This window comes from Gymnoscopelus braueri (genome assembly GCF_963280865.1).
Source record: "Gymnoscopelus braueri genome assembly, chromosome: 3".
NCBI lineage: Eukaryota > Metazoa > Chordata > Actinopteri > Myctophiformes > Myctophidae > Gymnoscopelus > Gymnoscopelus braueri.
Window position 1 is genome coordinate 24,494,312 of NC_137612.1, and position 14,886 is coordinate 24,509,197.

The following is a 14,886-nucleotide window of genomic DNA, read 5'->3' on the forward strand; positions in this document are numbered from 1 at the left end:
TAGTTCTGTACATGTACATGCAGGTTCGGCTCTATACTGTATATCGGAGAAATTATCAATTTGGGTGGATGATTTATTTGTAGGCCTACATGCAGTTTTGTGTGTCGTCAGCCAATCTGCGCATCTCTAGTCCCTACAAAGGTCCAACCAGTCTGAACAGCGTGAGACTACTTACAAGTGTGAGTAATTTGGGGAGTGACATAACAACTAAATTGGGAGAAAAAGAGCAAAGATTGGCAAAAATTTATTAAATAATATGAAATAAGATAATTGTGTTTTACTTGTCTTTCCAAATTGGTTGAAAACCCCCTCTCATGTTACCAAAACCCTTTAGGATCAAATGCACACTAGTGTTTACTGTTGGCTCAGCAAATGTATGACTAGGTTTGACCCTTTTACTGTATGTTTATGTAGGACTAATACAAATCTACCTCATAAGCTTTCATCTGATTCACACAATCACAGTGTGTCCATCATCACCACAAATGAACAACAACTATAATGTAGTTGTCCTGTCCTGCAGTATGTATTCCCTTAACACATTGAATGAAGCAGGTGTGAACGCCCACCTGATGTTGACCAAAACCAGACATTGTGATATATCTTAACCAATAAAGGAAGTTGTTAATTGATATTCTGAGTTTCCTTATCTTAGTGATGATATTACACAACCAAATAATTTTTTTGTATCTTAATCAAATTATTTTTTGTGCTTTAATCAAAACATGTCACACATTTGAAGCCAGTTCACTACAATACTAAAACACTGCATCTATAAGCAGTTTGGAATGCGGTGTTCCACATCCATGAGCTTCAGTAAAGTTGACAAGTTCAGCTCCGCTTTCTCTCTGCCTAAACTACCAGTTCTATACTGTAGTAGTACTTTTCCAGCTGCACTGTTATGGTTTGAGTGAACTGAAGCCACAGTCCCTGGCATTGAGTGGTAGCTGGGAAAACAAGAGGAGGGCTCTTGTTGGATGAAGCATGAAAACTGAGGTTTAGTTTAAATGGAATGGGTATAAAATAAAGAGAGAACTCTCTGTTCTCAATATTAGCACACATACTTGCTGCTTGGCATGTACCAATTTAGGCCCTCCAGGCCATTTTCTGTCCGTACCATTTATAAGCATTTAGCTGATGATTTAATCCAGAGCGATTTACAAAGTGATTGGAGTAAGTGGCATGAATGCTAGTAAATAAAAAACAGGGCAAAGAAAATGACCTAGTGCTTCAAAGTAACTTGGATACCAACTCTCTAAACATACTAAACTAGAAAAAGTGCTCCTCGGAGCACAGGTCTTCGCCAGGTCAGGTAGGTTATTGTGGGCCATCAATTATGACTATAGAGATTGTGTGTACCGATTTGCGTGATGTTTGGACAAAATCTGTAGGAGTAATATCATTTTTTTTAGTGAAAAAATCGGCCTCCTGGTGGCGCTATAATAGGGCAATGTTAAAAGTGTGTAATTCTTTCCTCAACGTAGTGCGAATGTGCGTGCAAAGTTTCACCGCAATCGGACTGCGTTCATGATTTGAGGCATTTTGTTCAGAACGGGCCACTCCTGCAAACTTTGGATGTCAATCTTAGCCAATCGGGATGGAATATGATACATCAAACAGATCTGTCTTGATCACATGACTATAGAGATAAAGTGTATTTGGATAACATCTGAAGGAGTAATATCAAAACATTTGTTTTACATAAGTCAGCATCCTGCTGGCGCTATAAAAGGCAAATGTGAAAAATGCAGGGCAAAGGTTTTTCCTTGGCCTCTATAAGTGTGCATTCAAAGTTTTACACAGATTGGTGCAGTTATAGGTAAAAACACGAAACGGCCTGTTATAGCGCCACCATGAGGCTGATTAGAACATTTTCAAGTGGCATTTCGGCCTATAGTTTGATTGATTGATTGATTTTATTTGGTGACATAAAAAAAAGCACAGAGCACTTTCCGACATACAGTCAATGCACCACTGGGGATGAAAACACAAGAAAGCCAGAGGGCTTCATTCCATCACGGTCCTCTTCAACAAAAAACACTAAACAACATGACGAAAGACATCACAACAACAATACATAACTACACATAACAGATATCAAGACACTACATAACAACAGAAGCTATCATAAATGTGTAATCAATGCAGTTATTATGTTTTTACCCTAGATGTGCAGTATGCATACAACCCATTTCAACTAAAGTGCATTATGTACCTCAACTGCATATTATACAATAAAGTTCACAGTTTATCATATAAAGTGCTATACCAAACATTCTATTAAAGTGCATATTATGGCATCAGTTTGGGGTTGATCCTCATTAGGAAAGGTTTCTTTCATTTTCATTCTGACCACTGTGTTTGTAACGCATTGGCAGCTCCAAAGTTTTTTTTCTGCTTGGGTTTTGTAACTTAATAGCATCTGTGTTTCAGGCGTAGTCAGCTGTCCTCTGCAAATACATTTCCCATCAGTAGTTTCGTTTTGATACTCGCAATAAAAAGTCCCTTTCATTTTCTCTCCTTTGTCTGGAATGGATCATTGCATAATATCCATAAACATTTTCCATCAGTGCAGTTTTGTTTTGATATAAATTGATGTTCTAATTCTCCATAATGGGGCTGCATGGGCTCAGGAGGTCTTGTATGTATTAATTTATGCTGTAATAATTAATGTTGTAATGTATTAATTGTCATCCAGTGGCTGAGGAGGAAACACATCCTGGAAACCTGGAAAACACATCCAACAACACATCCAATAACAACAGCAACCGTAGCACGTCGTAGAGCAATCTGTGCTGCTACCGTTCCCAGGATAAAGTAATATTGGATATCCTGCTATGGCGGCTCCCCCAATCGTCCAGAGGAACCAGGCCTGATATATATATCCTGACACTATCTCCAAGGACAGGTCTTGCATTCCAAGAACTGGGAGCAGCAATGGCCGAAAGACGTGGCATCTAGGCTCTCGGTGACTGTCGAAAGATGATGATGAGGCCATTTAATATAGCTGTTAAGATGATTCACAGCGTCTTATGCCATACTATTGAACCTTTTCTGTGGAACGTCATTTGAAATCTGTATTTGAAGTTAGACGAGGAGGGTAATCCAGAGCTGAGGGAATTATTTACATAGAATCATGACCTCAGTATTTCAAAAATCCTGGGTATGGCCCTGGACTTGATGATGATGATGATGAAAGATGAAGAACATTACTGGGGCAGTCTGTAATTTTGTATTCCTCTTGCAACCGTGACCACATGCTGGTTATATATACCATACATACACATATGCAGTATATCGTATGGGAGCTTGTCCGACACTTACAATCACAGTCTTACCCAGACTGAATATACATTATGTCCATAACTACTGTACAGTGTCTGAAGTAGTGTCTGTTAAACATTATCATCACGATTGTTGTAAACTGACAAATCTACTTGCAGATCTTATAGAAAATAAATGTAAGATTTCTTTAAGGTTGGCCTGTGTTAGCCTGGCATGTCATATCACACCAAGCTCTCTTTATGTGCCTGAAATCATTTTTTAAAACATGGCAATGTTCAAAATCGTGTGACATCATCACTCTCACACACCGACTCCTTAGATTCCATTCAGTACTGCCACATACTAAGATGAATGTTTTGTAGTACATCAGCATGTATGCACCCTGTACACTGTAGCCTATATATCAAATATAGATGTGAAAGTCTCTTTTGAAAACCCTCCTTCTGAAACGAACTTTTACTCAGTCGGCACTTTTACAGAAATGGAAAAACTTCTGTGGGGTGGAGGTAGGTCATAATTGATCCTGAAATGTTCTGATTGTATCATCAAAGGATCACTCACCCTGACACGACTGCCATCAAATGTATCACCTCAATCATTCAGGGCAGCATGTGACAGCTCGATGCTTTCCATTTCATTCTATATCTCCTCTCTTTCTGCCTTGCATCCCTCGCTGCACCCTTTGATTCAACCACTTTTTCTTTAGACAGATGATGTTCTATATCAATCAAGCTCTCTTTCTTCGTCCGTACGTACGGTACTGTATATCAGAGACCATCTTTTTCCAGGCCGGGGTTGAGAAGTTCAGCCCTTTGATTTTGTGCATGCCTGCAGCAGAGCAGCTCAATAATTGAAGAAAAAATAAAACGTGAAATAATGTTGGAGCAGGGGGTTGGGGGTTGTTGTGCCCCCCTCACAATAACCCCTAATAATCCACCCCCAGCTCCAACATGATTTCATTTTCTTCAATTATTCAGCTGGGGGGGGGGGGCTACTTGGAGCCAACTTGTACTCTTCATGACTAAGAGAATCCTTCTCTGGCTAATGAAGAAAGAATAAGGACTGGACTGCACATTTTTCCATTTGGTTTCCGTAATGATCCTCTATACAGTCTCCCATGAGTCCTAAAATTCCCCTGTAATGCTTTGGAAGCTGCAGGCTGCAGACATTGCGCGAACTTGAGTGTGAGACCAACCATAGCGGTCAATCCTATAGACAGAACATTTGTAGTTAAGGCAGTGAAGCGCATACTCAGCAAAATGTACATTCTAATTACAAGCATACTGTGAAACCAGGCTCTTAACTTGGCACAATAGATCCCACATAAAAGAGCAGCTTTAGCAACACATACCTAAACAAGCCCCATTGTCATAAAAAAATAAGTAATGTAGCATCCTGGCATGCCTCGGGGCTCACGCCAATGCTTAGTTTTATTGTTGTTAATTGTGCTTGTTAATTTTGTTTGGGGAATGGTTTTGCATGTTTACATCATAATTAATGTTGTTTAATGTTTATCATTCCATTTGGTCCTCCTTGGTCCCTGGTTTCATGCATGCGTGTGAATTGGTCCTGAATGTGGTGCTTAGCCATACACTGACTGACATGGGAGCTTCTCTCTTCATGAACGGATCAGGGACACCCACGACTTCTGTGGTTTAGTCACCGACGATGAAACGTATTCAAACTGTGACGAGGGAGCGGGCCCCGTTAAAAAGAAAAGGGATACCTCCGGATAGCTGTGGCCAGGCAGTAAGAACCTGCACCACGAGCTCTGGTTGGCTGACATCCAAGATACACGCATCATTGGTTTGGACCTACGGGATCACCGGGGAGCTATTGTCGATATATTCAGCCTTTATTTTGGCTCGGTGACAATAGCCCTCAGCGTCACCAAGGGGGAAGAGCTAACTATGCCAGCATTCAGCCAACAGAAATAATCTGTGCTCCCAGCCAACCAGAGTGCCAGCATCTCAGAGCGCTATGCAAGCCAATGAGGTGACCACAACCCTGGTCCATACAGCCGGGCTCAACTCCACTAGGGTCCAACCATGGTCCAGACCACACACACCATGACGGCAGAACATTTGACACATTACTTGCTACAGTGCAGTAAACATTTCACACACAGTGAGTGACAGTGGAGGCAACCATACAGGACACCAACCTGCTCATTGGGAGAAGTTAGGAGTTCAGTGTCTTGCTCAATGACACTTCGGCATGCGGCTAGGAGGAGTCAGGGATCGAACCAGGAACCTTTACCTCCCGAACCCCTATACCGCTGACAGTCTTGTCTGGATTATTGTCGTCTGAACCTGATGATGGGCTCAACCTCATCACAGGCTCTGCAGCGAGTTCAAGACTGCCTTCTCTATCGGTCAAGGACTGTGGCAGTTGAACCCATTAAGACCGGGAACGCATCTGTGTACGTTTTTAGATTTCTTTGGCTATTCAAAAATAGCAGATATACAAGCTCATAGCGCTGCACCGAGTGCTACGCTATGAGCTTGTAAATCTGCACATTTTTTCAAAATCATGGAAAATGTGTGCAAATCTTTGAATATATATAGGCCTATATGTTTTAAAGCAAAACATTTTAACTCCGGTCTGTGCTTCTGAGGGTCCCTGAAACAACATATTTTGAGATGGGGGTCCGTGGCCAAATACATATCATTTTGGGGGTCCTTGACATGGAAAAGATTTTTTTAAAATATATGTATTTGGCCACGGACACTTCATGACCTCCTCGCCCTCACTGCGGCCAATCTACAGGAGGTGATCGAGGACACTCGCCAAGCAGGTGTCTGTCTCTCCACGCAGGGAAGTGCCACCTCCTTGAAAAAGAAGATTGCAGTCCTAGGTAACGTGGTCAGCGGTGAAGGGTTCGCGTCGACTCGAACAAGGACTGTTTTTTGCGTTTTCACTGGGTTTTTAATGCAAGACTTCATCTGACTGAACAAATGAATAAACACATTAAACCTTCAATCCTGTGTCCTCACAGCAGTTGGGTCTGAAGCAGTTGAACTCTATTCCACGTTGTGGTATTTGGTATTTTCCTTGGCTTTGAGTCTGTCATTGAAAACCTTGGCTTGCTGCCTGAGTCTACTCAACGATTTTTCCGTCAGAGATGATGCAGAGGGGTCAATGTGTCTAAAACATGTCTTGAATTAAATAGTCTGTAAATGATCATACTGTATCTTCTTTAATTTTTTCCCCCTGTATTGCCAGCTACTTAACTGCATTGTCATGGTGTCCAAAAAGTTAATTGCCCTTTCATTGTAAGTGGAGAAAGTGTCACTTGATGACAAGTCAGATTAACTGTCATTTCACTTCTCTTGGCGTGGCAGGTTGATCTTTTGTGTAAAAAGCCTTTTATGTAATTGAAAGACCATCAATTTACAATTTAGACATTTAGCAGATATGCTCTTATCCAGAGGGACTTGCAAGTGTGAGTAAGCAGAATAAGTAGAGTAAGCATTAACTTTAGTCAATAAACAACAAAGTAAATAGTCACATGTATATACTGTAGAGCAGGGGTCTTCAACGTTTTTCAGGCCAAGGAGCCCTTAGCTGAGAGAGAGATGAATTCTTAGAAAACTAGTACTTGGTCTGATCTTTTTTCACCCCAAACCAAACCTCTTTGCCGGGGTGAGCTTGTAGATCTGCTATTTTTGGCTGTTGTTCCCCTCAGAAAAGGGATTCTTGGGTTCAAGTGGTTAATGTAAATAAAGGTTCCTATCACACAAAGATTTGGCAGCCCCCCTGCTGTAACTCTGAGGACCCCCTAGGGGTCCCGGACCCCCTGTTGAAGAACCCCTGCTGTTATGTAGAGTGCAGAGAGAAGAATGTATTGCCTCAAAGAAACTAGATATCAGGTACACAATGAACCTAGCATCTGTCTTTAAGATTATAATTTTTTGGCTTTTTGCCTTTATTGATAGATTACAGTAGGCTGACAGGAAATGGGGAGGAAGATGGGGGGGGTGACACGCACCAAAGGTTGTCGGGTTCGGGAGTCGAACCCGCGACACGAGCTAGCATCTGTCTTGAAACAACATCTAAAACACATTCGTAACATTTGTGGTTGAGAAAAAACAAATCTAACACATAAAAACACAAGAACAAGTGACCAGGATTTAAATTGTCTGCATAGTAAACGACCATCAATCAAAATAAAGGTGGCAAGAATTAAGGGATATATAGAGTGAGTAAGTTCTTGAGAAAGACAACGCTCTATTTGCATGTGCAGTGTGAGGCAACTAACAGTGCAGTGTGTGGTGTAATCTGTGGTACATGTTTTGCGTATTTGTGTAAAATATACTTTATACATTACAGTATGTGATTAAAGTGTATAGTGCAGTGACGAACACAGGGAAGAGAGAGAGAGGAGAGAGAGAGAGAGAGAGAGAGAGAGAGAGAGAGAGAGAGAGAGAGAGAGAGAGAGAGCACATTTAAATAATTTCCCCTTGTATTTGTAATGGAACCTTCTGATAATCCTTTTTATTCTCATCACATTCTTCCAGACAGACAACTCAGAGGGAGGATGTAGATACTGCCATGAAACGAAGAAGAGAGAGAGAGAGAGAGAGAGAGAGAGAGAGAGAGAGAGAGAGAGAGAGAGAGAGAGAGAGAGAGAGAGAGAGAGAGAGAGAGACAGACAGACAGACAGACAGACAGACAGACAGACAGACAGATAGACAGACAGACAGACAGACAGACAGACAGACAGACAGACAGACAGACAGACAGACAGACAGATAGATAGATAGATAGATAGATAGATAGATAGATAGATAGATAGATAGATAGATAGATAGATAGATAGATAGATAGATAGATAGATAGATAGATAGATAGATAGATAGATAGATAGATAGATGGATAGATAGATGGATACATAGATATAGAGTCTGTGGAGGTTGCCGCGCTGTTTTCTTTGGGTCTTTTTTTCCTAAAGAAAACAAGAGGAAGGAAATATGATAGTGAGGGATTAGGCACCAGTCCAGTTCAATCCCCTCTGGTATATATGAAGCCCACACAGCTGAAACAGGACCACCAGATGCTGTGAACGGTTCCCCACCCATGGCTGATTGGAAACAAATGTTTGGGAGTGGACACTGAATGAGCATCCACAATGTCAGGCTCTCCTCCACCATACAGCTCTGACCAAAAAAAAACCTAACCCTTCAGTCTCAACATGTTCATCTGTTTTACAGTGGCCCTGGCACATTATAAAAACAACAACAACAATCAAACAAACAAACAAACAAACAAACAAACAAACAAACAATAAGAATTATACAAAAAAAGGATTGTTAGCAGTACAATACACCTGTGACAGGTGTCCATGTGGTATCATGTAAGTAAATCAATGATATGTGAGAAAACAGTCAAATGTGCTTTTATGTGGTAAATGTGAAGATATTAGATAAACAAAAAAAACAGCAACAACAGAAAAGCTATCAGCAAACATAAGCAATAGCAAGGCTGCAATGTGATATTCAGTGACCTTGGCATTCCTGTTCACACAATTTTCAATATTATTGAGAAGTTGTTCGTGGAGCTGATACATGATTACGTGGCCGTAACTTGACCTCAGACATCATGGGAGGTTTGTTGGAAGCCATTGACCACGGGAAGTCTGGAGTAATGGTGTCTGGCTGCTCATACTTTACTGCTTCCAGAGTAACACAAGCACTAGAGATGTGCAGGAAGCTGGCTAAAGTACACTTGAAAGCAGTCAACATTGCCAAAAGCTGTAGAATCACGTTTAAATTAATAGTTTTGTTCAATAATGGTGAAAACTATATAAGGACTACATATAATTTAATTATAAAGTGAAGAAGACGTGTGGAGGAGCCCTTCCTTATACATGATACATAGATCTGAAAAAAAAAGTTTACAAGGCAAGATTTAAGATTATTCGTATCCAATGATACATTCCTAAGGGTTCAATACTGCAGCATAATGATATACATTGTACAACATTATGCATCATATTATAATGTATGCTCAGTGTTGTTTTTTTGATTTCGGTTGACCAACATATGGTCCCTAAGAGTCTCCATCTACCTAAGGGTGGTGGTGAGTGAAGGTTTCTGTTGAGTCGCACGCGCGGAGAACCAGATGACACCAGGCAGCATCACACGACAAGCTCTGAAGTTTAATACACACATAGACAGAGGTGGACAAAGTACTCAACCCCAGTACTTGAGTAAGAGTACAGATACTCCTGGTCAAATTTACTCCACTACAAGTAAAAGTAGCTCAGTCAAAATGTTACTCAAGTAAGAGTAAAACAGTAATTGCTTTTAAATATACTTAAGTATTCAAAAGTACATGCTTTTAAAAATACTTAAAGTACAAGTAAAAGTAAAAGTCCTTTGAAGTCTGATAATCAGCCATCATGATGGGAGTTACTAGCTTATCAATCAATCAATCAAACTGTATGTATAGAACACAGTTTCACACAACCTTAGTTGACCAAAGTGCTGCACGGGTAAAAGCAAAGCAATACATTAAATCAAAGAACAAAAACACAAAAACAAAAACATGTATAAAACACATAACATGCATGCATATAGGAGACACAAACATAGAGCGAGATTGTTCATTTACACCTACAGTATGTACACAGAAGGTAGAAAACGTTAAAATAGGAATATTTAGGAGTGGATGTTGTTAAAAGCCAGAGAGAAGGTGAGTTTTTTGTAAGGACTTAAAAATCTCGATGGACTTCAGCGGTCAGCTTAGTCTTCCTCGGGACCAGTGTGAACCCCGGTGCCTCAAAAGAGAATTATTTTCTCATGAGGAAATAACAGGAGTCACACATGAGTGACACATCGCTGACAAAGCTGCACTCAGATCACATTCATTATATTCCAGTTCTTAATGTACTTTGGTGGTAAAGACAATCTATTTGGTACACATTCTCAGATCCAGGGCCATCAACTGTGACCTTTTTGTCAAGATACAATAATATTCAGCTTCAACGATTAGGACATGGAGCTAACTTTAAACTGCGGCCATCTGTTCTATAAAAAATAAATAAAAAAAATGCATAGAGTAACTGTCATGAAGGGCGTTTTGATTACCGTGATTACACATATTTTTTCATCAGATTATAAGTAACATCTGGTGATTACCTTACATGCTCATTCTGCATGCATACAGTTGACATAGAAAAGCACATTCTCTCTGTTCAGTGTATGTTTGTGCAGAGACCTGCAGACATTAGCGCCAATCCTGTGGGTGCCGGGGAGCCCGAGCACCCAATGAGAAAGCCAAGCACCCATAGGAAATGTGTCGGTCAGATGACTATTGTGTGATGCTTTGTAACGTGCACAGGATGTATGATGTACCCACTCTGATACCGTGTGTTATTGTGAACAGATTTCTGTCATTCAAACTCTCTCCCTGTAATCTGCAAAGTCCTTATACCAGTTATGGTTTCATCATAAGCCAATAATCAAATTGTATGACCTGAAATGTAGTTTAAAAAATCCTTTTGCACACCTACTGGGACAGGTGCGTAGGAGCAGGCATCCAGTGCATGAGACAGGAAAGAACAATACAATGTTTCCAAAAGACATTCATCAGGTATTTCTGATTAAGGGGTTAAAACTTGGTTGATGTGTGTGTGTGACTTGTTGTTGAGTACCCTACCCACCCAACATAAATCGGCATCCATGCCTGCAGAGATGGTGGTTGCAGAGAGGCAGGTGTTGTTTGCAAGGCATGTGGTTCTTTATGACCACATCCTCTGCTCTCATGAGAGCAGAGGATGTTCATATCTACCCACACGCACAACCGTTAACTTCACCTTGTCAAAACATGATGGCGCCGACATGCACAGCGATGAACTTCACCCTGTCAAAACAAGATGGCACAGAGACAAGTCGACTTGCTTGTCTCCACACAAACAACCTTTGATTTCCTATACTAACGCATCTGGTCAAAATTCATGTCAGATCCTGTGTCTAGATGAGACATGACCTTTGACAAAATCTAAATGTCTCAATAGAAGAGCAGGGAGACAAAATATAACCGCCCCAATTGGAGTTATATTGTATTAACATACTTTACCATACAGATTCGACAAAATTACATTTCATTCATTAAAAAAAAGTTACATAGTGCCTCTTTAACACATTGGGTGCCAGAGGTTTATTCAAATATTATACGTCGAGTGCTGGCTATTCTTCCATCCACTTACGTTGATACGTTTCGTGCTGTAGAAGCCCCGACGCGGAAGTGCATGTAAACAAAGCGTACGTGCGAGACGGCGGAGGGTCCCGACTAACGCCTGGAACAATAATATTTCTAACGCGATCCTCCATTGCAGAGTGATCGCCGATCGAAAACGACTCGCTTCCACCACGTTAAAAAGAAATGGAGATATTAAGCTTTTAGTCAAGGAGATAACATTGGATAGGCCGACCGGAAGGATTTTTGACATGGATACACATCCGGCCTCTCCTTCTCAGAAACTCCTTGGATGATCCCAAAGTTTCGTTAGAGCGCCCCACGTGGGCCCTACGTATAAAAATAAAATTGGGTCAAAAACGGTCCGGACCGTTTTCGGCACTTCTCGTTCGGATTCTCAAAAACGGTCCGGACCATTTTTGACACCCGATGTGTTAAGTAGATGTCATAACTCTTGTTTCAGAGAAGTAACTCTCTGAAACCACCTGCACTGCATGCACTGATGTGCTTGTAGAACAACTACGTTATACAAAGCCTGCAGAATCACCTATAAAAATGAAAATAGAAATGACTGAGGAACCAGAACTAAATACTTTTACTCCTACACACCCATACAAGATGTAACAAAGAGGCGAGCGGAGAGGGAAGCCATAAACATGCTAGTGTGAGAGCAGAAGTGTGGAAAAAAGAAACAGCCAACCTAAAAGTACTCAGTACTTTACAGCCTTCTTAGAAATGTACTCGAGTAAAAGTAAAATATTTGTCTCGGAAATGTACTCAAGTAAGAGTAATAAGTATTAAAAAAATCTAATACTCAAGTAAAGTACAGATCCTCAGAATCTGTACTTAAGTACAGTACTCAAGTACATTTACTCCGTTACTGTCCACCACTGCACATAGAGAATATATACAGTATTGTACAGTGGACACATAACGTGACCAGAAGATATGGAACAAGGACAAGGCATCTTGTATCATTGTGCACAGACGTCAGTCTCTCTGATAAAGTAGTTGATGATCATCGTACCACGGATATCAATATGCTTGCACATGTGTGTACTGGGTCAAGCAGATGAAGGTCATAAATCATGACACTCAGTCACGGGACACCGTCACACACCAAAACTAGCAGCAGACCTACAACCTCACAATGCATTGCATCTGCAACCTGTTTTTAACTTGTGTGTTGGCTATTTTATGAATCTGGCTTTATAGTGACCTTTTGAGCTACAACCTGAGGAGTGTTTCTGAATTAACGGGACCAGCTAATGCAGGTGCCAGGTAACATCTTCATGATCTGCCGTGAGCCATTTAAACATAATGCTTGTTGAAAACTAGCCTCATGACAGGAGTTTCATCTGTTTCATGGACTGACAAAGTGGAGGAATTCTCAGAGGTTTTGTTTCTCCGCAGAGGAAGCCTCAGTCACATCATCATATTTTGGGCTGATCTTTCAAGACTGGCATGTTCATGTAATTACCACTGTGGAACACGTCTTGCCAAGTGCAGTTAATATCCAATTAACCTGACTGGTGAACCGAAATCCTGTCACCCCCACCCCCACAGGCTGCTACTTCTGAAAATGCACCCAATTAAAGCACAATAAGAGAGGCCCATGCATCATTATATAGCAACCTTCAAAGAGGGGGCATTTTTTGTAATAAAAATGTCATTCATTCATTCATTCATGCATGCATTCATTCATTCATTCGCTCATTCAAGGTGGCTGTACTGTGAAAGGCTGTGTTAAATTCTCCAGAAGCAGAAAACACTTTGATGTATGTTACTCTGTAAGCAGAGTAAGCTCTTACAAACATCTGTTTGCATTCAAGCGTTTTTCCCAAGTAGGCTCATATAACAGTAGATTTCATTGTCAGGTTATACCAAGACTGAAAATTGTAATGGTTCCTTCCCAGGATCAGGGGTGAGAGAGAGAGATGGTCAGAGACTGAAAATACAGGAAACAGAAATACAGAGGCAGAAACAAAGACGGGGCATAAACAAGACTGAGAGAGATAAAGGTGGCCAAGGGAAGAGAAGGGAAAGTCAGTACATGTGATTATTGGTGGGGCGAGACACAACTTCATCAACAGATGGAAAACTCATGATTTGCTGACCCACTTTTTCTCCAAAATGACAGAGCGGATGCATGTGTTACTAGTTTTTCTGGGAAAGTGAAGAAAATGAATTAGTGTCTCTTTCTGGGAATGTTCCAGTGTACATGTTCCAGTGTTGTGTTTTCATTGGAAGTTAGAACAATGCTTGTGTTGTACTGTAGTTGCATGACCCTCTGTGATGGCACCTCTCAGCCAGCCAAGTGAAGCAGCCTTCATAAATAAACATGGAACACAACAATAAACATTTCCAGTAACATGGGAATGTTTGTTTATTCTGTCATGCCATTGTCTTTGTCTGGTTATTTGGATATGGGTTGTCCCGTTGTGGGTTTTTCACCCCCCTGAAACTGGGTGCCCAGGACTTAATTAAAGAGTACTGAGTACTGTTGTTTTGGGATAAAGGTCACATGAGGTTCATTACTTGATGTGTTACAGAAGGCCCAAAATAGACAGTAGTTGACCAATCTGGAGAAATGTGTGACTTTTCATAATATGTGTTCCTATTTTTTACTTGTATTTATTTATGTTGATGTGTGGCCCATGGCTGAATAGTAGGCCTATGTCCGTTTTAATGAGCCAAATTATAGTTTCTCCCATTGAAATGCGTCAGGGACAGCCAGCACATTTTGTGAACCTGAATCTATATTTAAAGGCTTTCGAACTATGAAGACAGCAGAATGTGGCCGTAAAAGGGTTCATTGACACTCCAATGCTCGTGGAGGACACAACTAATCTGGCAAAGGAGTCTGCGAAAGAGAAATGAAGGAAAGAGGAGAAAAAAGGGGGGAGGGGGGGTGCAGGGAGTAATGACATGTGTAATGTGGACCACCCAACCATGACCCTCACTGATGAGGCGAGAGATAATGGCTCACTCACAGAGCACCGTCCCCAGATTTTGTTATCATCCCCATTTAATGAGGGCTTCAGCGTAAACAGTAGTAAGACTGGGTCAATACCCAGTATATGCCTGGACCTTGAAGGCAATGTGGAATTGCTGGCAATTAGTTGTTAGAGGGATATGATGATCTGCCATTTTCTGTAGTGGTCCCAGTTGTTAATGTGTAGGCTTACAGAAGTAGCATATCACATAACATGGTTAAGCTGTTGATGTATGTTTTTTTAATTATGTAGTTGCAAGAGCAATACTTAGAGAAGTAATTTACGAATTGCAACAATTGTAATTATCGATGACTCTTCATGCTCTGTCATTTGTTTCTATTTGTGGATGTGTGTTGTTTTTCTAAAACTGTCTGTATTGTGCGCACTGAATCAGTCAACACAC